This window comes from Pseudophryne corroboree, chromosome 6 (genome assembly GCF_028390025.1).
Source record: "Pseudophryne corroboree isolate aPseCor3 chromosome 6, aPseCor3.hap2, whole genome shotgun sequence".
Classification (NCBI taxonomy): Eukaryota; Metazoa; Chordata; class Amphibia; order Anura; family Myobatrachidae; genus Pseudophryne; species Pseudophryne corroboree.
In genome coordinates this window covers 162,934,196-162,957,017 of record NC_086449.1, presented here as the reverse complement: position 1 = coordinate 162,957,017, position 22,822 = coordinate 162,934,196, and the positions used below count along the sequence as shown (strand labels likewise).

The 22,822-nt window shown below is 47.7% G+C and overlaps 1 protein-coding gene and 1 pseudogene across 1 annotated transcript in view; one reads left to right on the top strand and one right to left on the bottom strand.

The window, feature by feature from the left end:
* NFU1 (NFU1 iron-sulfur cluster scaffold) overlaps positions 1-22,822 on the top strand; it is a 155,586-nt gene that overhangs the window by 48,109 nt on the left and 84,655 nt on the right. The window lies entirely within an intron of this gene.
* Positions 14,330-14,448, bottom strand: LOC134937890 (5S ribosomal RNA; annotated as a pseudogene).

The window sequence follows — 22,822 nt, the reverse complement described above, 5'->3', positions numbered from 1 at the left end:
ACATCAATGCACAAGAGTCCTGGGAAAGATGGTGGCTTCGTACGAAGCGATTCCATTCGGCAGATTCCATGCACGGACATTTCAGTGGGATCTGCTGGACAAATGGTCCGGATCGCATCTGCACATGCATCAGCGGATAACACTGTCACCGAGAACAAGGTTGTCTCTCCTGTGGTGGTTGCAGACTGCCCATCTGTTAGTGGGCCGCAGATTCGGCATACAGGACTGGGTCCTGGTGACTACGGATGCCAGCCTACGAGGTTGGGGAGCAGTCACAAAGGGAAGAAACTTCCAGGGCGTGTGGTCAAACCTGGAGACGTCTCTTCACATAAATATACTGGAGCTAAGAGCGATCTACAATGCTCTAAGTCTGGCAAAACCGCTGCTTCAGGGTCAGCCGGTGTTGATCCAGTCCGACAACATCACGGCAGTCGCCCACGTAAACCGACAAGGCGGCACGAGAAGCAGGAGTGCAATGGCAGAAGCTGCAAGGATTCTGCGCTGGGCGGAGAATCATGTCATAGCACTGTCAGCAGTGTTCATCCCGGGAGTGGACAACTGGGAAGCAGATTTCCTCAGCAGACACGACCTTCACCCGGGAGAGTGGGGACTTCATCCAGAAGTTTTCCACATGATTGTGAACCGTTGGGAAAAACCAAAGGTGGACATGATGGCGTCTCGCCTCAACAAAAAATTGGACAGGTATTGCGCCAGGTCAAGAGACCCTCAGGCAATAGCTGTGGACGCTCTGGTAACACCGTGGGTGTACCAGTCAGTGTATGTGTTCCCTCCTCTGCCTCTCATACCAAAGGTACTGAGAATTATACGGAAAAGAGGAGTAAGAACGATACTGGTGGCTCCGGACTGGCCAAGAAGAACTTGGTATCCGGAACTTCAAGAGATGCTCACGGAGGATCCGTGGCCTCTACCTCTAAGAAGGGATCTGCTTCAGCAGGGACCTTGTATGTTCCAAGACTTACCGCGTCTGCGTTTGACGGCATGGCGGTTGAACGCCGGATTCTAAAAGAAAAGGGCATTCCAGAGGAAGTTATTCCTACCTTGATTAAGGCTAGAAAGGAAGTGACTGTACAACATTATCACCGCATTTGGCGAAAATTTGTTGCGTGGTGTGAGGCCAAGAAGGCTCCAACGGAAGAATTTCAATTGGGTCGATTCTTACATTTCCTGCAAGCAGGATTGTCTATGGGCCTAAAATTGGGGTCCATTAAAGTTCAAATTTCGGCCTTATCAATTTTCTTCCAGAAGGAATTGGCGTCAGTGCCTGAAGTACAAACTTTTGTCAAAGGTGTACTACATATACAACCCCCAATAGTGCCTCCAGTGGCACCGTGGGATTTGAACGTGGTTCTAAATTTTCTCAAATCTCATTGGTTTGAGCCGTTAAAATCGGTAGAATTAAAATACCTTACATGGAAGGTAACCATGCTGTTGGCCCTGGCTTCTGCCAGGAGAGTTTCAGAGTTGGCAGCTTTGTCATACAAGAGCCCATATCTGATATTCCATTCGGACAGGGCAGAATTGAGGACACGTCCTCAATTTCTCCCTAAGGTGGTTTCGGCATTTCACTTAAACCAGCCTATTGTGGTGCCTGCGGCTACTAGCGACTTGGAGGACTCCAAGTTACTGGACGTTGTCAGAGCATTAAAAATATATATTTCAAGGACAGCTGGAGTCAGAAAAACTGACTCGTTGTTTACATTGTATGCACCCAACAAGATGGGTGCTCCTGCGTCTAAACAGACGATTGCACGTTGGATCTGTAGCACAATCCAACTTGCACATTCTGTGGCAGGCGTGCCACAGCCTAAATCTGTAAAGGCCCACTCCACAAGGAAGGTGGGCTCATCTTGGGCGGCTGCCCGAGGGGTCTCGGCATTACAACTTTGCCGAGCAGCTACGTGGTCAGGGGAGAACACGTTTGTAAAATTTTACAAATTTGATACTCTGGCTAAAGAGGACCTGGAGTTTTCTCATTCGGTGCTGCAGAGTCATCCGCACTCTCCCGCCCGTTTGGGAGCTTTGGTATAATCCCCATGGTCCTGACGGAGTCCCCAGCATCCACTAGGACGTTAGAGAAAATAAGAATTTACTTACCGATAATTCTATTTCTCATAGTCCGTAGTGGATGCTGGGCGCCCATCCCAAGTGCGGATTGTCTGCAATGCTTGTACATAGTTATTGTTACAAAATCGGGTTATTACTGTTGTTGTGAGCCATCTTTTCAGAGGCTACTTCGTTTTGTTATCATACTGTTAACTGGGTTCAGATCACAAGTTGTACGGTGTGATTGGTGTGGCTGGTATGAGTCTTACCCGGGATTCAAGATCCTTCCTTATTGTGTACGCTCGTCCGGGCACAGTACCTAACTGAGGCTTGGAGGAGGGTCATAGGGGGAGGAGCCAGTACGCACCATGTGACCTAAAAGCTTTTTTAGATGTGCCCTGTCTCCTGCGGAGCCCGCTATTCCCCATGGTCCTGACGGAGTCCCCAGCATCCACTACGGACTATGAGAAATAGAATTATCGGTAAGTAAATTCTTATTTTAAACCCCGAAAAAATCAAATAAATATTGGTTTATATATATATATATACCTGAGCAGTTACCCCGGCACTCTCATTATCCACTGCGGGATACGTCTTGCTCCGGTTCCCTCCCCCGCCGGAGGTCTCCCCCCGGTATAGACAGCAGTTGAAGAAAGAGGCGGCACTCGGAGACTGTACAATCAATGTGTATTAAAAAAAGGTGCAATCAACGTTTCGGGGACCAGTTCCCCTTCTTCAGGATAAAGTGACAGTGCATAAACCAGTGTTTAAATAACATTCCCAGTACTCACCCCCCTTCCACGTGCAAACAATCCTTCCAGCGTCTCCAGCTGGCCACCTCGTCGGGGCTTTCCGACCGGCGCCTCCGCTCGCGTCAGCGTAACCAGGAAGTGACGTCGCGGGAGCCCCTCGATGCGGCCATGGAAACGCTGTAAACAAAAACAACAAATTATCAACACATACAGTGCCTGTGCAACGTAAATAAATGTAAGATGACCAATCTGTCAATAAAGTGCTATGTGCCATTATTTTAACCATATTGTAGCCTGAATCGATCATACAAATACTGTTTATACACATAAGATGAAAAACTTCTCACCATTAAAAACATGAAAATCATACTGCATCATGAAAATCCGCGGTGACCCTATTAATTGAGTTGAGTGACACCCTTAAACATGCTAAGTACCTCAGACGGAACTATACTCATGCCACCTCACATGAAGCAGACTGCAACTGGCGGGGTACCTAGCAAGACTAACCGCCCGGGGTGTCAATTTACTCTAAGTCCTATGTGGTCTACGGGGTGGGGGGGGGGGGGGGGGGGGGGAGTTTTTTGTTGTTGCTTTACTAAATGACATAGAAACTTCCGAGCTGATAGCAACTTATGGGATATAACCTGCAGTTGTAAAAAATTATAGAAAATTAATAAGGCCTAAATTTTCATTGAGACCCCCTGGTTTCAAAGTGTTTAATCTGTGGATCCAAACGGACTCCAATTGTAGGAGTTTTTTGCCCCTGTTCCCCCCTCGAGCTGATTCTGGAACATGGTCAATGATACGATGTTTTAAGGTGGCCATGCTGTGTCGATGTTCCACAAAATGCTTGGCCACCTGCTGCTCTCCACTACCTGAGGACAGGGCATTTCTGATAGCCTGCCTGTGCTGCGCCATTCTCACCTTAAATTGGCATTCGGTCTTGCCAAAGTAGTAACGCCCACAGGGGCACATGATAGCATATATCACGAATTTCGAACTACAGGTGAGAGGCCATTTGATCTTAAAGCTCTTGCCTGAAAACGGGTGTGAAATAGTATCACCTGGTGACATGTGCGAACAGGTCGTGCACCCTGTGCACTTAAAACACCCATTCTTTCTGGTCATAAAATGGGTGGGTGTCACTTTAAATTTGGCCATATCGGTTTTGACCAACATGTCCTTAATACTTCTACCTTTTGTGTAACTGGGCATGACGCGTGTGTCCTGAAAAATTCTTAAATCAGGGTCACTTGACACCATAGGCCATAGACCCCGTAATTTTTGTTGCACTTGCCTACTATTTGTTCTATGTTCGCACACCCAGGGAATTATCTTGGACATGTCTTTGTACCTTGCTGGTTTAAGTAAATCCTCCCTCTTGACTGCTACCGCTTTTATGCGTGCTGTCGACAACAACTTCTGGGGATAACCTCTATCTAGGAACTTGCGTTCCATTTCATCCAGCTGTAGGTTCCTAACCTGTTCTTGACTGTTGGTCCTGCATACTCGAAGAAACTGCGAGTATGGCAGTCCCTTGATGGTGGAAGGTGGATGAAAGCTGTCGTGACGTAATATTGTATTCCGGTCTGTAGGTTTTTTGTATAGACATGTGTCTATTCTCCCATCATGTATTTTAATCAAGATGTCCAAGTAGCAGATTTCATATGGACTGCTAACCATTGTTAATTTAACCGGGCTCCCTGACTGGTTGTGAGTATTTACCAGACTGACCAAATCCTGTACGTCACCTTGCCACATAACCAACACGTCGTCTATGTAACGATAATATAGAAATAGACGTTGTGCTACCGTAGGATTGGCTAAGGATAACTCACGTTCTACCTCCCACATGAAAGCGTTTGTGAACGAGGGTGCCACGGAAGACCCCATGGCACACCCCGTTCGCTGTCTGTAGAATTTGCCATCAAAAATAAAAAAATTATGTGACAGTGTGAACTGTAACAAATTCATGAAAAAATCAATGTCAGGACCTGTATACAGAATGTTACCCGTAATTAATCTCCTGACCGCCTGTAGGCCTGCTTGGTGTGCTATACAGGTATACAGGCTGGTGACATCAATGGTGGCCAAGGAGACATCAGCTGGCACCTGTGTAATGGTTACAAATTTATTTAACAAGGTGCTGGAATCTTTCAAGTGTGTACTGGTACCCTGTACACAAGGTTGCAGATATGCATCAAGATATACAGCCACCGGCTCACACACAGACTCCCGGGCAGAAATAATTGGTCTGTCCGGGGGTTTCCGTGTGTCCTTGTGGATCTTTGGTATAGTATAGAAAAGGGGAGACACAGGGAATTCAGAAAACAGTTTTGCAAACACCTCAGAAGAAATAATGCCTTCTGCCCGGGTCTGCTCAAGCAGCAGCCTTAACTCTTCTTTATAGTCCTGTGATGGATCTTTGCTTAAAATAATGTACGTGTCTTGATCATTCAGCAGTCTCAGGCATTCGGCAGTATAATCCGCGGTGTCTTGAACCACAATAGATCCGCCCTTGTCCGCCCCACGTATTATTATGTCTTTTCTATTACTTAATGATTTTAATGCTAGTCTCTCTTCCTGTTGTAAATTATGATATGTGAGGGACTTGTTCTCATCCCTAGAGGACTCTAGCATCCTGTGAAAAGTTTTGATAGAGGCATTATGGGACACTGGGTCGAATCTTGACTTGTTTTTCATCTTATGTGTATAAACAGTATTTGTATGATCGATTCAGGCTACAATATGGTTAAAATAATGGCACATAGCACTTTATTGACCGATTGGTCATCTTACTTTTATTTACGTTGCACAGGCACTGTATGTGTTGATAATTTGTTGTTATTGTTTACAGCGTTTCCATGGCCGCATCGAGGGGTTCCCGCAACGTCACTTCCTGGTTACGCTGACGCGAGCGGAGGCGCCGGGCGGAAGCCCCGACGAGGTGGCCAGCTGGAGACGCTGGAAGGATTGTTTTGCACGTGGAAGGGGGGTGAGTACTGGGAATGTTATTTAAACACTGGTTTATGCACTGTCACTTTATCCTGAAGAAGGGGAACTGGTCCCCGAAACGTTGATTGCACCTTTTTTTAATACACATTGATTGTACAGTCTCCGAGTGCCGCCTCTTTCTTCAACTGCTATATATATATATATATATATATATATATATAAATAGTGATTCATCGCGCCCTACGGGCGCTCTTCACACCGTCGTAAGGGGCTACGCCCCCTTAACCCTTGCACACCCTTGTGGCGTGCAATATTTTTATTATATGGAGTATTAAATCCAATCATAATTGTGTGAGTGGTTAAATATTGCACGGACAAAGGGCGTGCAATGGTTAAGGGGTCGAGCCCCTTTCAACACCGTGAACAGTGCACGCAGAGCCTGATGAATCACCTAGTAGGTACTTTGGTTGGGGGAGTGGCGGGTGCGGTGAAGACGCGGATGGGATCCTGGGGTGCCACGGGAGGGGCGGTTGCGGCGGTTCCGCATGTGGGGGAGGGGCTGGTGCGGTGGTGGTGGAGGGTGGTGGTCCGGAGCCACTGCGGGTGGGGGAGGAGCAGTTGCGGGGGTGTCCCGGGTGAAGGAGGGGCAGATGCGGTGGTGCGGCGGGAGGGGGGGGGTGCTGGGTTGCTGAGGGTGGGGGAGGGGGGCCCGGAGCTACCGCGGGTGCTGGAGGGGGTGTGTGGGGTGCCATGGATGGGGGCCAGAGGTACTGTGAGTGGGGGAGGGGCGAGTAATGCTAATCCTGCTTCTCCTCCTGTCAGCAGCTATGCTACTGTCTTCCCTTTGGCAGTGGCTCTCCCGGGGACTCGCACAGCAGCCAGTCACTATTGTTAGCGCTGGTGTCCCAACGCGCCGCATTACAGGGAAGAAGATGCACTAAATAAACTACAGCTCCCAGCAGCCCTAAGGGCCGGAGTGCTTCGGGGCTAAGGGCTGCTGGGAGCTGTAGTTTATTTAGTGCATCTACTTCCCTGTAATGCGGTGCGTTGGAACACTAGTGCTAACAATAGTGACTGGCTGGCAGAACTGAGTGACTGGCTGAATCAGTATAAAAGGTGATAGTGCTGTACAGTGTCAGTGTCAGTGACACTGTACACAGGTCCGGCGCTAGCCGCTCAGCAAAGCGATGAAGTGCAGGGAGGGGCCAGGAAGAAGAGGCGTTCTCCCTGCTCTGCATCCCTGTGCTGAGCTGCTGCTGGCGGCTGCTGTCACACATGCAGCGGGGCCGGCAGCACAAAACCTACTCTCCCCCTCGGCGCCGGCAGCACAAAGCCTCCTCTCCCCCTTGGCGCCGGCAGCACAAGACCTCCTCTCCCCCCTTCCCCCCTTCCTGTGTGACATTCAGTGGCCGGGCGGGAGCCAAAGGGGGCGGAGCTAGGTGTGAATAAGGGGCGGAGCTACACGGGACCATGCTGCAGCAGGAGGATGAGCTGCTACAGCTTCGGCCAGCCAGACTTCATTAGATAAGTGTCTGGAAAGAGAGTGAGTGTGTATGTATATACAGTGTCTGTGTATACTGTATATTAGAGATGAGCGGGTTCGGTTCCTCGGGATCCGAACCCCCCCCGAACTTCACCCATTTTACACGGTTCCGAGGCAGACTCGAATCTTCCCGCCTTGCTCGGTTAACCCGAGCGCGCCCGAACGTCATCATCCCGCTGTCGTATTCTCGCGAGATTCGTATTCTATATAAGGAGCCACGCGTCGCCGCCATTTTCACTCGTGCATTGGAGATGATAGGGAGAGGACGTGCAGCGTTCTCTCAGTTGTGCTCAGTGTGCTGCAAATATCTGTGCTCAGTGTGCTGCAAATATATTTGCTCAGTGTGCTGAAAATATCTACGTTCTCTGCCTGAAAAACGCTCCATATCTGTGCTCAGTGTGCTGCAAATATCTGTGCTCAGTGTGCTTTTATTGTGGGGACTGGGGACCACCAGTATTATATAGTAGGAGGACAGTGCAGAGTTTTGCTGACCAGTGACCACCAGTATTATACGTTCTCTGCCTGAAAAACGCTCCATATCTGTGCTGCATTGTAGTATATAGTAGGAGGACAGTGCAGAATTTTGCTGACCAGTGACCACCAGTATTATATCAGTACGGTACAGTAGTCCACTGCTCTACCTACCTCTGTGTCGTCAAGTATACTATCCATCCATACCTGTGGTGCATTTTAGTTGCTGTGCGCAGTATATATAGTAGGAGGACAGTGCAGAATTTTGCTGACCGCCAGTATATAATATATAGCAGTACGGTACAGTAGGCCACTGCTCTACCTACCTCTGTGTCGTTAAGTATACTATCCATCCATACCTGTGGTGCATTTTAGTTGTGCGCAGTATATATATAGTAGGAGGACAGTGCATAATTTTGCTGACCACCAGTATATAATATATAGCAGTACGGTACAGTAGTCCATTGCTATTGATATATTACTGGCATATAATTCCACACATTAAAAAATGGAGAACAAAAATGTGGAGGGTAAAATAGGGAAAGATCAAGATCCACTTCCACCTCGTGCTGAAGCTGCTGCCACTAGTCATGGCCGAGACGATGAAATGCCATCAACGTCGTCTGCCAAGGCCGATGCCCAATGTCATAGTAGAGAGCATGTAAAATCAAAAAAACAAAAGTTCAGTAAAATGACCCAAAAATCAAAATTAAAAGCGTCTGATGAGAAGCGTAAACTTGCCAATATGCCATTTACGACACGGAGTGGCAAGGAACGGCTGAGGCCCTGGCCTATGTTCATGGCTAGTGGTTCAGATTCACATGAGGATGGAAGCACTCATCCTCTTGCTAGAAAACTGCAGTGCCACTCCTAGATGGACCAGGTGTTTGTGTCGGCCACTTGGGTCGCTTAGCTTAGTCACACAGCTACCTCATTGCACCTCTTTTTTTTCTTTGCATCATGTGCTGTTTGGGGACTATTTTTTTAAATCTGCCATCCTGTCTGACACTGCAGTGCCACTCCTAGATGGGCCAGGTGTTTGTGTCGGCCACTTGGGTCGCTTAGCTTAGTCACACAGCGACCTTGGTGCACCTCTTTTTTTTCTTTGCATCATGTGCTGTTTGGGGACTATTTTTTTAATCTGCCATCCTGTCTGACACTGCAGTGACACTCCTAGATGGGCCAGGTGTTTGTGTCGGCCACTTGGGTCGCTTAGCTTAGTCACACAGCGACCTTGGTGCACCTTTTTTTTTCTTTGTATCATGTGCTGTTTGGGGACTATTTTTTAAATCTGCCATCCTGTCTGACACTGCAGTGACACTCCTAGATGGGCCAGGTGTTTGTGTCGGCCACTTGGGTCGCTTAGCTTAGTCACACAGCGACCTTGGTGCACCTTTTTTTTTCTTTGTATCATGTGCTGTTTGGGGACTATTTTTTAAATCTGCCATCCTGTCTGACACTGCAGTGACACTCCTAGATGGGCCAGGTGTTTGTGTCGGCCACTTGGGTCGCTTAGCTTAGTCACACAGCGACCTTGGTGCACCTTTTTTTTTCTTTGTATCATGTGCTGTTTGGGGACTATTTTTTAAATCTGCCATCCTGTCTGACACTGCAGTGACACTCCTAGATGGGCCAGGTGTTTGTGCCGGCCACTTGGGTCGCTTAGCTTAGTCATCCAGCGACCTCGGTGCAAATTTTAGGACTAAAAATAATATTGTGAGGTGTGAGGTGTTCAGAATAGACTGGAAATGAGTGAAAATTATGGTTATTGAGGTTAATAATACTATGGGATCAAAATGACCCCCAAATTCTATGATTTAAGCTGTTTTTGAGGGGTTTTTGTAAAAAAAACACCCGAATCCGACAAAAAATTTTCAGGGAGGTTTTGCCAAAACGCGTCCAAATCCAAAACACGGCCGCGGAACCGAATCCAAAACCAAAACCCGAAAAATTTCCGGTGCACATCTCTACTGTATATATGTGTGACTGTGTATGTGTGTAATGTATGTACAGTATTTATGTGTGTGTGTGTGTTTGTATATATATGTGTCTGTTGTGTGTGTATGTGTGACTGTGGCATAATGTGTGTAAGCGTCACTGGTACAGAGGGCGTTACGTGTGTAAGCATCACTGCTACAGGGGGCATTACGTGTGTAAGCATCACTGCTACAGGGGGCATTACGTGTGTAAGCATCACTGCTGCAGGGGGCATTACGTGTGTAAGCATCACTGCTACAGGGGACGTTACGTGTGTAAGCATCACTGCTACAGGGGGCGGTACATGCGCAAGCGTCACCGGTACAGGAGAAGTTACGTGTGTAAGAGTCACTGCTACAGGGGGTGTTACTTGTGTAAGCGTCACTGGTACAGGGGGGCGTGACATGTGTAAGCGTCACTGGTTCAGGGGGCATTACATGTGTAAGTGTCTCTACTACAGGGGGTATTATGTGCGCTGTGCCTTTGTAAAGTATGCGTGGGTGCAAATTTATAGTTTGCAGGGGGGCGCCGAACACCCTAGCACCGGCCCTGACTGCACACCTACTGCACTGCACAGCACTGTCACCTTTTACATTGATTCAGCATCCATACATTACCCATCACGATATCACCCACTCTATCCGTTACATTAGCCATCTCGGGGCTTCCAGGCCGGCAGGCCCGGTGCTGTGTTACGGAGTCAGGGCCTCTGGGGATCTGGGTGCGGCTGTGGTGGGGAGGCACTTCTGTGACATCACACGCAGAGGAGGCTTCGGGGCTCAGAGATTATGCGGCACAAAAGGAGGGCTATGAACGTCTTCCGCTGCGCCGCTTTCATACACATCTATGCCGGTGGCCGCAGCAGCTTTTTGTTCCACCTGCTGCACGGCTAGGGAGTGGGGATTGTTGATGCCGGAGGGGGCAGGTGGACTGGCAGGAATACATTGGTGGTCATTCCGAGTTGATCGCTCGCTAGCAGTTTTTAGCAGCCGTGCAAACGCTATGCCGCTGCCCACTGGGAGTGTATTTTAGCTTAGCAGAAGTGCGAACGAAGGGATCGCAGAGCGGCTACAAAAAAATTTTGTGCAGTTTCAGAGTAGCTCCAGACCTACTCAGCACTTGCGATCACTTCAGAGCATTTAGTTCCTGATTTGATGACACAAACACGCCCTGTCAGTTGACATCCAGAAACGCCCTCTTCCTGTCAATCACTCTGCGGTTGCCTGTGCGACTGAAAAGCATCGCTAGACCCTGTGTAAAACTACATAGTTCGTTGTAATAGTATGCCGAGTGTGCGCATTGCGCTGCATACGCATAAGTGCCAAGTTTTTGCCTGATCGCTGCACAGCGAACGAATGCAGCTAGCGAACAGCTCGGAATGACCCCCATAGGACGCTGCAGTAAAAGGATTGTTTTTTCCCCTATCTACAGTTTAGAGACTTGCTGCACATGCAGTGGCATACCCTCCAGCTGCACCTTTTTGGCAGGTACAGTCCCTTTTTTTTATTGTCTGTACCATTTTTTGACTCTCCAAACTTCCAATGAAAGTACAGGAAAAGGGGCGTGGCCACGCCCCTTTTTTGAGTGTGCATCAATGTTTATGTGTAAATTGTTGGAGGGTATGTTACTGCAGATGCACTGGGCCTATTTTGGGGTGTGGGGCTGGAGCTGCAGCTCCATCAGTCCCATTGCTAATCCTGCTCTGTGAAAACACAGCAGGCAAATGGCAGAGCCTCCCATTGGATGTAACCTGTGTGGGAGGGTGTTTTTGGCCCAATCAGCTGTGGACTGGGGGGATAATTCCAAATTGATCGCAGCAGGAATTTTGTTAGCAGTTGGACAAAACCATGTGCACTGCAGGGGAGGCAGATATAACGTGCAGAGAAAGTTAGATTTGGGTGGGTTATTTTGTTTCTGTGCAGGGTAAATACTGGCTGCTTTGTTTTTACACTGCAAATTAGATTGCAGATTGAACACACCACACCCAAATCTAACTCTCTGCACATGTTATATCTGCCTCCCCTGCAGTACGCATGGTTTTGCCCAACTGCTAACAAACTTCCTGCTGCGATCAACTTGGAATTACCCCCTGGGTGTGATAGACCTGCCACTAACCCAATGAGAGCTCCTAGCCACGCCCAGCGTTAGAGCTCCAGGCACAGAGTCACAGGGCTATTATATAGGAGATATATATATATATATATATATATATAATATGTGTGTGTGTACTAGGAAAGGTATCAGCACCACAGATGCAGTATCTTAATTGTTAACACTAGTATGGGAGCAGTGCAAAAAATTAAAATAGAAAATTTGCCTAGAAATGGCACTCCCTATAATCTACCAGGGTGTCAGCTCGTTACCTCAGGTGGATGTAGGTACTGGTACAACTACCTACAAAAACAGTTTTGTGGACGAAGAGTGAGGTACTAAGAAGCGACCAATGGTGCCAAACAATACTAAAAGCAGGGCTGTAGTATAAAAGACATGTAAAAATGTATTGCAATGGAAAGCACTAAACAAGACTGATTAAAAAAGCATATAAGCTGATACAAAAACATATATAGGACTCATAAAAAGGTATTCGACTTAGAAAAAATTACAAAGATAAAAAATAGCAATCAAAAGGATAAAAAGAGGAAAAGAGTAGCTTAACTTTGTGGTGAGTGAGGTTAGATCAAAGCAGCATCCAACGCGTTTCGTCCCATCTGGACTTCATCAAAGGGTGATTTGAAACTAGAGACAGACCATGTATACATACTCAAACTGAAAGGAAGTGATGTGCACATCACTTCCTGTGATCAATTAGCACAAGTGGTTAGATGTATCCAAAATACGTATTAAGTAACAGGTAGATGTAATTATATTGATAAGCATCTTGGGACATGTAGAAGTAAAGTGAAATGTACAGTATGACATCAGTAAATCGTAAAAAAACGCGCCGAGCCGCGGACTTCCTGTCCGGGCTTTGCGCGATGTCATGTCCGCCCCACGTCCGGTATCCGGCTCGTCATACTGCGCATGTGTTGGTCCCGTGTGGCGGAAGTAGGTGCGTGGCTGGCGTGTTAGTCTCTTGTCTGTGCTGCAGCCGGGTCCAGCGGCGGCCATTTCTTATTAGATCAAGATCCACAGTTCTTACGGCGGCCATGTCAAGTCTGAATAAATTACTTAGGAGATTATCGTGATAGGCGCTTGTCGCTTAGATCCACTTCTTTGATTAATCGTTCTCTCCATGGTGGTCATTCCGAGTTGTTCGCTCGTTGCCGATTTTCGCTATATTGCGATTAGTCGCTTACTGCGCATGCGCAAGGTTCGCAGAGCGCATGCGCTTAGTTATTTTACACAAAAGTTAGGTATTTTACTCACGGCATAACGAGGATTTTTCATCGTTCTGGTGATCGTACTGTGATTGACAGGAAGTGGGTGTTTCAGGGCGGAAACTGGCCGTTTTCTGGGCGTGTGCGAAAAAACGCTGGCGTTTCTGGGAAAAACGCGGGAGTGTCTGAAGAAACGGGGGAGTGTCTGGGCGAACGCTGGGTGTGTTTGTGACGTCAAACCAGGAACGAAACTGACTGAACTGATCGCAATGGCTGAGTAAGTCTGGAGCTACTCAGAAACTGCTAAGAAATTTCTATTCGCAATTCTGCAAATCTTTCGTTCGCAATTCTGCTATGCTAAGATACACTCCCAGAGGGCGGTGGCTTAGCGTGTGCAATGCTGCTAAAAGCAGCTAGCGAGCGAACAACTCGGAATGAGGGCCCATGTCAAATGTAAATGAGAGGATGAGATCAGGGATTAGGTTATTATAATTCAAACATCCACTGTTTAGAAGTGTTTTCATTAGGTATTCATATATATTATATGGGACTTCGGATACACATTATAAAGTGTCCGAACACACAGAAAGTCAAATATAAATGGCAAAGCACATAGAGGCTAGATATGGAAAAATAGTAAGTAAAATCAAAAAAGGGATCACACAAAGATGTATATGAGTATATGTTACTCAGATCTACAAAGTAAGAGAGTGAGGACAAAAAATATAGATAAGCGGACATCTGGGATCAGAGTCCGCAATGGAAGCTCAGATCCCTGAAGACGCAAATTAGTTTAAGTGAGTAGAGAAAGGAGGGACGTCCGAGGGTACAATTTGCGACACGGTACATACACACATTTTTATCTGGAGCCAACCTCCAACATCCTTGCATTTACAACACCCGATCTTCCAAGGAGGTCTCCCATCCTTGTACTTGCCGGGCCCGGCCTCGCTTAGCTTCTAAGATCAGACGGCATTGGGCGTCCCCAAGCCAGTATGATTGTAATATTGGTGTGAAATCATGGAGAGAGCCCTCAAATATCCATGTGTGTAGTGAGTTATCAAAGGAACCTGGTAGCCCCTTTATTGGTTCTATTACAATTTGCAGCTGGGTTAAAACAGAACGTTAGGTCACAGACCCAGAATATGTGGTACTTTCTATAGGAGATAAAAGTGACAGTGAAGAGTGCAGGAAGATATGTGAACTTGAAATAGGGTATCCCTAGAATTCAAGTCTCCTGTAAAATCTTTTTACAGCACCTGGTCTTCCCTGGAGGTCACCCACCCGGGTACTGGCCAGGCCCAACACTGCTTCGCTTCCAAGATCGGCCGGAGTTGGGCATGTCCAGCGTGGTATGGCTGTAATAATGAGGCAGAAGTCCATCTTCAATAGGGAAGAGGGAGAGCAGGGGGGAAAGGACGAAGGGGTAGATGAAGGAGGATAAGTGAAATGAGGAACGGCTTACTTTACAAGAAGGGTGCTATCTCGTATCCTTCATTGAAGCCATCAGGGTGAAGGGTGTTCAGTTCGTATATCCAAAACAGAGAAGAGGTTGGAAAGATCTCCTCCTCTTTCTCCCAGGGATACCAGTTCGATGCCTTTATAGGTTAATGCCTCAGGATCCGAATTATGGCATTGGTGAAAATGTCTTGATACTGCATGTGCGAGAACCTTGTTCTTTACATTCCTGATGTGTTTTTGGATGCAAAGTTTCAGGGCTCTTTTGGTTTTACCAATGTACTTCAAACCACATGGTTTGTTTATATTTCTAGGAAAGCCCCGGACAAATTTTATAAGATATGGGATAGGTGGTTATCATCTCCACTGTACCAGTGTACCCGTGCTTTCCCCTCGTAGTGCTATCTGGTCACTTTATATAGCATACTGGTATGAACAATGTAGAGAAAGTATGCTGTTGGTTATCTATAACATGTAGGTGTCTGTAACCTGTATACCCTGCCATGTCGATGCATTCAATACTCGTTGAATTGAATTTGTATACGTACAGTGCATTCCTTTACGATCTGCCTTATTTTATTTTTTGTTCTGTTCTTTTATTTCTATTTAATGTTTTGTTTTTGTATGGGTGTTTGTTAGTTTGTTTGTCTGAAAAACCAATAAAAACGTATTGAATAAAAAAAAAAAAGATCTGAGCAGGGTTCCCGGAGTTTGTGGCTGAAGTAAGATCTGAGCAGGGTTCCCAGAGTTTGGGGCTGAAGTAAGATCTGAGCAGGGTCCCCGGAGTTTGGGGCTGAAGTAAGATCTGAGCAGGGTTCCCGGAGTTTGGGGCTGAAGTAAGATCTGAGCAGGGTTCCCGGAGTTTGGGGCTGAAGTAAGATCTGAGCAGGGTTCCCGGAGTTTGGGGCTGAAGTAAGATCTGAGCAGGGTTCCCGTAGTTTGGGGCTGAAGTAAGATCTGAGCAGGGTTCCTGGAGTTTGGGGCTGAAGTAAGATTTGAACACGGTTACGGAGTTTGGAGCTGGATGCCATCTCCTGTAGCTGCTCCTCTTTTAAAAGGAGACTAATATTTGTGTGAAATTAACAATGGTTAGAAAGTTTTATTTAATATTCAACAGTCTACTTTGGGCGATGACTCTACAACATTAATACAGTCAGGGGCGGATCCAGAAGAAAATGATAGGGGGGGCACCATAGAAGGGGCAAGTACATTTGCGTGCGGCTTTGGTGCATGTGAGGTGGCGCTTCTTATACAATGCCCACAGTTGTAGCGCTCATTATGCAATGTCCACTGTACTGGTAGTGCCCGTTATATAGACCCCATAGTAGTGGTGCCCCTTATGCAATGCTCGTATTGCCCCCAGTAGTAATGTTGCCTGTAGTAATGCCCCCAGTCATTTAGCGCCCTAGTAGTTATGCCCCCAGTGGTAATGCCCCTGCAGTTATGACCCCAGTAGTTTACACCCACCCCTTTAATTTAGCCTCCCAGTGGTAATGCCCCCTGTAGTTTGCCCCATTGTAGTTTAGCCCCTGTAGTTATGCCCCCCTTGTAGTTTAGCCCCCAGTAGTAATGCCCCCAGTAGTTTGGCCCCTGTAGTTATCCCCCAGTAGTTTGGCCCCTTTAGTTATGCCCCCAGTAGTTTGCCCCCCCTGTAGTTTAGCCCTCAAGTAGTAATGCCCCTGTAGTTACGCCGCCAGTAGTAATGCCCTCCTGTAGTATGCCCCCAGTAGTTAGCCCCTTTGTAGTTGACCCCCAGTAATAATGTCCCCCAGTAGTTTGCCCCCAGTAGATGCCCCCCAGTAATAATGTCCCCCCAGTAATAATGTCCTCCCAGTAGTTTGCCCCCAGTAGTAATGCCCCCTAGGAGTTTGCCCCCAATAGATGACCCCCCAGTAGTAATGCCCTCAGTAGATGCCCCCCAGTAATAATTCCCCCAGTAGATGGCCCCCAGTAAAAATGTCCCCCAGTAGCTGCCCCCAGTAGTAATGCCCCCAATAGATGACCCCCCAGTAGTAATGCCCCCTGCAGATGCCCCCCAGTAATAATGCCCCCAAGTAGTAATGCCCCCCCCAGTAGTAATGCCCCTTGTTGATGCCCCCCCAGTAGTAATGTCCCCCCGTAGTTTGCCCCCAGTAGATGCCCCCGCTGCATTAAGGAAGATAAAAAACTTCATACTTACCGAACCCCGTTCCCGCTTCCAGACTACCTCCTGGCGTCCTCTCCTCAGCACTATGAGAGAGACGTCATGACTGACGTCTCTCCCATAGCGCACGCCGCACAGTGACAGCGCCGGAAGCCGAAGCTCAGTACTGAGCTCCTGCCTCCGGCTGCCGCTGTGCAGGGAGACGGGCGCCCGCTGGTAACACAATCTTAGCGGGCGCCCGTCATCTCCCTGTGCGGCGCTGGCGCCGGGGGAGAACGGGGGACGGAGGCCACAAATGACAGGGGGGGCACGGGCCCGAGTGCCCCCCCCCCCCCCTGGATCCGCCACTGAATACAGTCACAGATGCAGAGACATCATTATCGGTACAGTATGATGTGAACCACATGTATTTTCAACTGAACACGTATGTGCAGAGATTGAATCTACTTCTACAGCTTTATCTCGTTGTGTCTACTCATTCTCTTAAGTGTTATCCCAAATGTTTTACAAAAAGGCCTGATATCCCATATAAAGGCAGCCAAGTCTGATCTGCTATCTAAGCTGCAGTAATTGAAGACACTGCCTATTTAGGGAATATCTGCTGCTCTCAGGCCTTTGGATAAACGTTTTAGCATTTATTAAAGTTTTACTCTATAGTACTTTTTAGTGCTCTTCCTAATAATAAAAAAAAGTCCTGTTTATTTTTAGAACAATTTTAGTTTTAAAATTGCATTGTGGTCAAATTAAAAATCTGTTTCATTTGGCATTTATTACAGAACTTCCAATGTGCCAAAGGTAGTTAAACTTTCCCTGACCTAGACAGACAGACACGGAAACTTCGGAGAGTTAGCGATGCGGGAATGCCAACGTTACCCCTGAATTGCAGGGAGATCCTACAGCTACAAAGGAGAAACACCTCCACAAGGGGACTGATGAGCGCCATAAAGGACATACACCCTTTGCAATTTACAGCATCAGAATAAGCAATAAATACAGAGGCTGGACAACAACAAAAAAATAAATAAAAAAAATTGGAAAACCCACGGCATTATCGCGGCTAATTGGTTACCCCCTTTATGTTTAAAGAATAATAGACAACTCTAGTAACAGAATCACTATAATCCTGGAGACCCACTGTATACTTTGCTTTACAGCAGGGGTGGGGAACCTTTTTCCTACCAAGGGCCATTTGGATATTTATAAAATCCTTCGGGGGCCATACAAAAATTATCAACTTAAAAATTAGCCTGCTCCCAGTATATATGCCCCCAGTAAGTAGTTATGCCTCTAGTCAGTAGTTATGCCCCCAGTCAGTAGTTATGCCCCCAGTCAGTAGTTATGCCCCCAGTAGATATACCCCCAGTCAGTTGTTATGCCCCAGTAGATATGCCCCCAGTAAGTATACCCCCAGTAACTTGTTATGCCCCATTAGATATGCCCCGTCACTTGTTATGCCCCATTAGATATGCCCCCAGTCAGTTGTTATGCCCCATTTGATATGCCCCCTAGTAGCGACTCTTAAACACACACACACAAACACATAAAAAAACCCACAATACTCACCAGCCCCGCTCCTGCTTCCGGACCATTGCCCTCCGCTTGGCCGCTCGCTTCTCAGAACTATGGGAGAGACATCATGACATCTCTCCCATAGCACCGCACAGCAGCACACACACTGCCGGAGCTCAGGAGTGAGCTCCTGCCTCCGGCTGCTGAGGGTAAGAAGCCAGGCGCCCACTAGTAACAAAATCTCAGCGGGCGCCCGGCTAGGTGAGCCTGGCCGGGCCGGATCAAGTGGCTCTGCGGGCCTTATACGGCCCTCGGGCCTGAGGTTCCCCACCCCTGCTTTACAGACTGATTACACATCGCTCTGCTAGACGTATCAACTGGGTCTTACTCTTTCAACCAATATTAGGTTTTGGCATAGTGTAGGTCTTAATTTTAAATAAGTAATTGGTTTCTCTAACAATAATGATGTTTCTCATACGTCCTAGTGGATGCTGGGGATGCTTCAAGAACCATGGGGTATAGACGGGATCCACAGGAGACATGGGCACACTATAAGACTTTGGGTGTGAACTGGCTCCTCCCTCTATGCCCCTCCTCCAGACTCCAGTTAGATTCTGTGCCCAGGGAGACTGGTCACAAACAGGGGAGCTCTACTGAGTTTCTCTGAAAAAAACTTTGTTAGGTTTTTTATGTTCAGGGAGCACTGCTGGCAACAGGTTCCCTGCATCGTGGGACTGAGGGTAGAGAAGCAGACCTACTTCTGTGAGTTCAAAGGCTCTGCTTCTTAGGCTACTGTACACCATTATCTCCAGAGGGTCCGATCACTTGGTCCGCCTAGCTGCTCGTTCCCGGAGCCGCGCCGTCACCCCCCTTGCAGAGCCAGAAGAAAGAAGCTGGGTGAGTAAAAGAAGAAACGAAGACTTTAGTGACGGCAGAAGACTTCAGTGTTGAGCTACCGCGCTGCACGCCATGTTCCCACACACACACAGCGGCACTTGCAGGGCGCAGGGGGGGCTCCCTGAGCAGCATGAATACTGAAGTCTTAACACTGGCAAATACATATATTAAAAGTGCCTAGGCACTAAATATAGATCCCCCGCCAGTATAAATATATGGATTTGAGCTGGACTGCAGCGCACCGATGAGGGGGCGTGGCTTAGCCCTCTCATCTCTAAGCAGCGCCATTTTCTCTTCACAGAAGCTGCAGAGACGCTGGCCTCGACCTCCACACTGCTGTACAAGTAACAGGGTGCAAAAAGGGGGGGGGGGGGGGGGCACAGTAGATTTGGTGCTATTATCTGTATTATTAAAGCACTAGCAGGTCTGAGGCATTGTATGTAAAGTTTCAGTACCGGGTAGGGCGCTGGGTTGTGAGCTGGCAAACTCCTTCTGTGTCTTTCTAACAGGCTTTGCTGTGGTTCTGTCCCCTATAGCCCAGTGTGCTTGTAGGTGTCGGAACGTGTGTGTCGACATGTCTGAGGCTGAGTGCTCTTCCCAGGAGGAGGCCGGTGTGGGGACAGAAAAGACTGTGAGAGTGACTGTGTCGGCACCGCCGACTGCTGAGTGGGTAAATATGTTGAGTGTTTTGAATGCAAATGTGGCTCGGTTGACTAAGAGATTAGATAAATCAGAGTCCAAGAACCAGACATGGAGGAAATCCATGGAATATGCATTGTCACATAAATGTGCATATTGTCACAGAAACGTGCCTTCGGGGTCACAGAAACGTGCATTTACCCAGATAGTGGATACAAATACCGACACGGACTCTGATTCCAGTGTCGACTATAGTGATGCCAGATTAAATCCTAAACTGGCCAAAAGTATTCAGTACATGATTGTGGCGATAAAAGACGTATTACATATCACGGAGGACCCCACTGTTCCTGATACTAGGGTCTGTATGTTTAAAGGAAAGAAACCTGAGGTAACGTTTCCTCCCTCTCATGAACTGAATGCTCTTTTTGAAAAGGCTTGGGAAAATCCTGACAGGAAGATACAGGTTCCCAAAAGAATCCCAGTGGCATATCCGTTCCCCTCTGTGGACAGGGAAAAGTGGGAGTCAATCCCCTTGGTGGACAAAGCACTATCGCGTCTGTCCAAGAAGGTGGCGCTTCCGTCTCCGGACACGGCTGCCTTAAAGGATCCTGCGGATCGTAACTAGGAAAATACACTAAAATCCATTTATGTCACTACAGGGTCGCTACTCAGGCCTGCCGTTGCTTCGGCATGGGTGAGTAGCGCTATTGAAAAGTGGGCAGATAACTTGTCATCTGAGATAGATACCCTAGACAGGGATAACGTGCTTTTGACTCTGGATCATATCAGGGACGCTGCCGCATATTTAAAAGTAGCTGCAAGGGATATTGGCCTTTTGGGATCAAGGGCCAATGCCATGGCGGTCTCGGCTAGAAGGGCATTGTGGATTCATCAATGGAATGCTGATGCTGACTCAAAGAAGGCTATGGAGTTTCCTTCATTTAACGGTAGTGTCTTGTTTGGTGACGGCCTCACTGACCTGGTATCTACGGCTACCGCGGGTAAGTCGTCATTTTTGCCTTATGTTCCTGCACAAAAGAAAACGCCCCACTATCAGATGCAGTCCTTTCGGCCCAATAAATTCAAGAAAGGACGAGGGTCCTCCTTCCTTGCTGCGAGAGGTAGAGGACGGGGAAAGAGGTCACAGGCTGTGGCAAGTTCCCAAGAGCAGAAGTCCTCTCCGGCTTCTACCAAATCCACCGCATGACGCTGGGGCTTCTCTGCGGGAGTCCGCACCGGTGGGGGCACGTCTCAAACTCTTCAGTCAGGTCTTGGTGCGCTCGGACCTAGATCCTTGGATATTAGAAATAGTAACCCAAGGGTGCAAATTAGAGTTTCAGGACATGCTTTTTTTTTCAAATCGGCCTTGCCAGCTTCTCAGCTAGAAAGGGAAGTGATATGCGCAGCGATACTAAAGCTGTGTCAAAATCAAGTCATTGTCACGGTACCCCCGTCACAACGGGGGCGGGTTTTTATTCAAGTCTGTTCGTGGTCCCAAAGCCGGATGGCTCAGTCAGACCGATTCTGAACCTAAAATCCCTAAATTTCTTTCTGAAAAGGTTCAAATTCAAAATGGAATCTCTCCGAGCAGTGATCTCCAGGTCCGTGCGTGTATCAAGACTTACCGCAGCTGCGTTTGACGGCATGGCAGTTGAACACTAGATCCTAGCCAGAAAGGGTATTCCCAGTGAAGTCATTCCCAAGAAGTAACGGCAAAGCATTACCACCGTATTTGGAGAAAATATGTGTCTTGGTGTGAATCCAAGAAGGCTCCTACAGAGGAATTTCAGCTGGGGCATTTGCTCCATTTTTTGCAAGCAGGTGTGGATGCGGGCCTAAAGTTGGGCTCTATTAAAGTACACATTTCGGCCTCATCAATTTTCTTTCAAAAATAATTGGCCTCCCTTCCAGAAGTTCAGACCTTCGTGAAAGGTGTGCTACACATCCAACCTCCATTTGTGCCCCCAGTGGCACCGTGGGATCTTAATGTGGTATTGCAGTTTCTGCAATCTCATTGGTTTGAATCTTTACGTAAGGTTGAGTTAAAATTCCTTACTTGGAAAGTAGTCATGTTGTTGGCCTTGGCATCCGCAAGGCGGGTATCTGAGTTGGCGGCTTTGTCTCACAAAAGCCCTATTTAATCTTCCATGCTGATAGAGCGGAGTTGAGAACTTGTTAGCAATTTCTACCAAAAGTGGTTTCATCATTTCATGTAAACCAGCCAATTGTGGTGCCAGTGGCTACTGACGCCTTGGCGGAGTCAAAGTCTCTCGATGTGGTCAGAGCTTTGAAGATATATGTCACTAGAACGGGGCAGCTTAGGAAAACAGAGGCTCTGTTTGTCCTGTGGGCTCCCAACAAGATTGGGGCTCCTGCTTCTAAGCAGACTATTGCGCGATGGATCTGTAATACGATTCAGCAGGCTCATTCTACGGCAGGATTGCCGTTACCGAAATCGGTGAAAGCCCATTCTACCAGAAAGGTGGGCTCCTCCTGGGCGGCTGCCCGAGGGGTCTCGGCATTACAGATTTGCCGAGCGGCTACTTGGTCGGGATCAAACACCTTTGCGAAGCTTCACAAGTTTGATACCCTGGCTGAGGAGGACCTCTTGTTTGGTCAATCGGTGCTGCAGAGTCATCCGCACTCTCCCGCCCGTTCTAGAGCTTTGGTATAAACCCCATGGTTCTTGAAACGTCCCCAGCATCCTCTAGGACGTATGAGAAAATAGGATTTTAATACCTACCGGTAAATCCTTTTCTCTTAGTCCGTAGAGGATGCTGGGCGCCCGTCCCTGTGCGGACACTATCTGCAGTACTTGTTTTCATAGTTATTGCTTGTGTTACACAAAGGTTGTGTTTCAGTTATGGTCAGCCTGTTGCTGATTTTGTTCCTGCCGTTGACTGGAATTCTGTTAATGCCATGTTGTACGGCGTGTTTGTGGTGTGAGCTGGTGTGTATCTCACACTTAGTTAACAATAAATCCTTTTTCCTCGAAATGTCCGTCTCCCTGGGCACAGTTCCTATAACTGGAGTCTGGAGGAGGGGCATAGAGGGAGGAGTCAGTTCACACCCAATCAAAGTCTTATAGTGT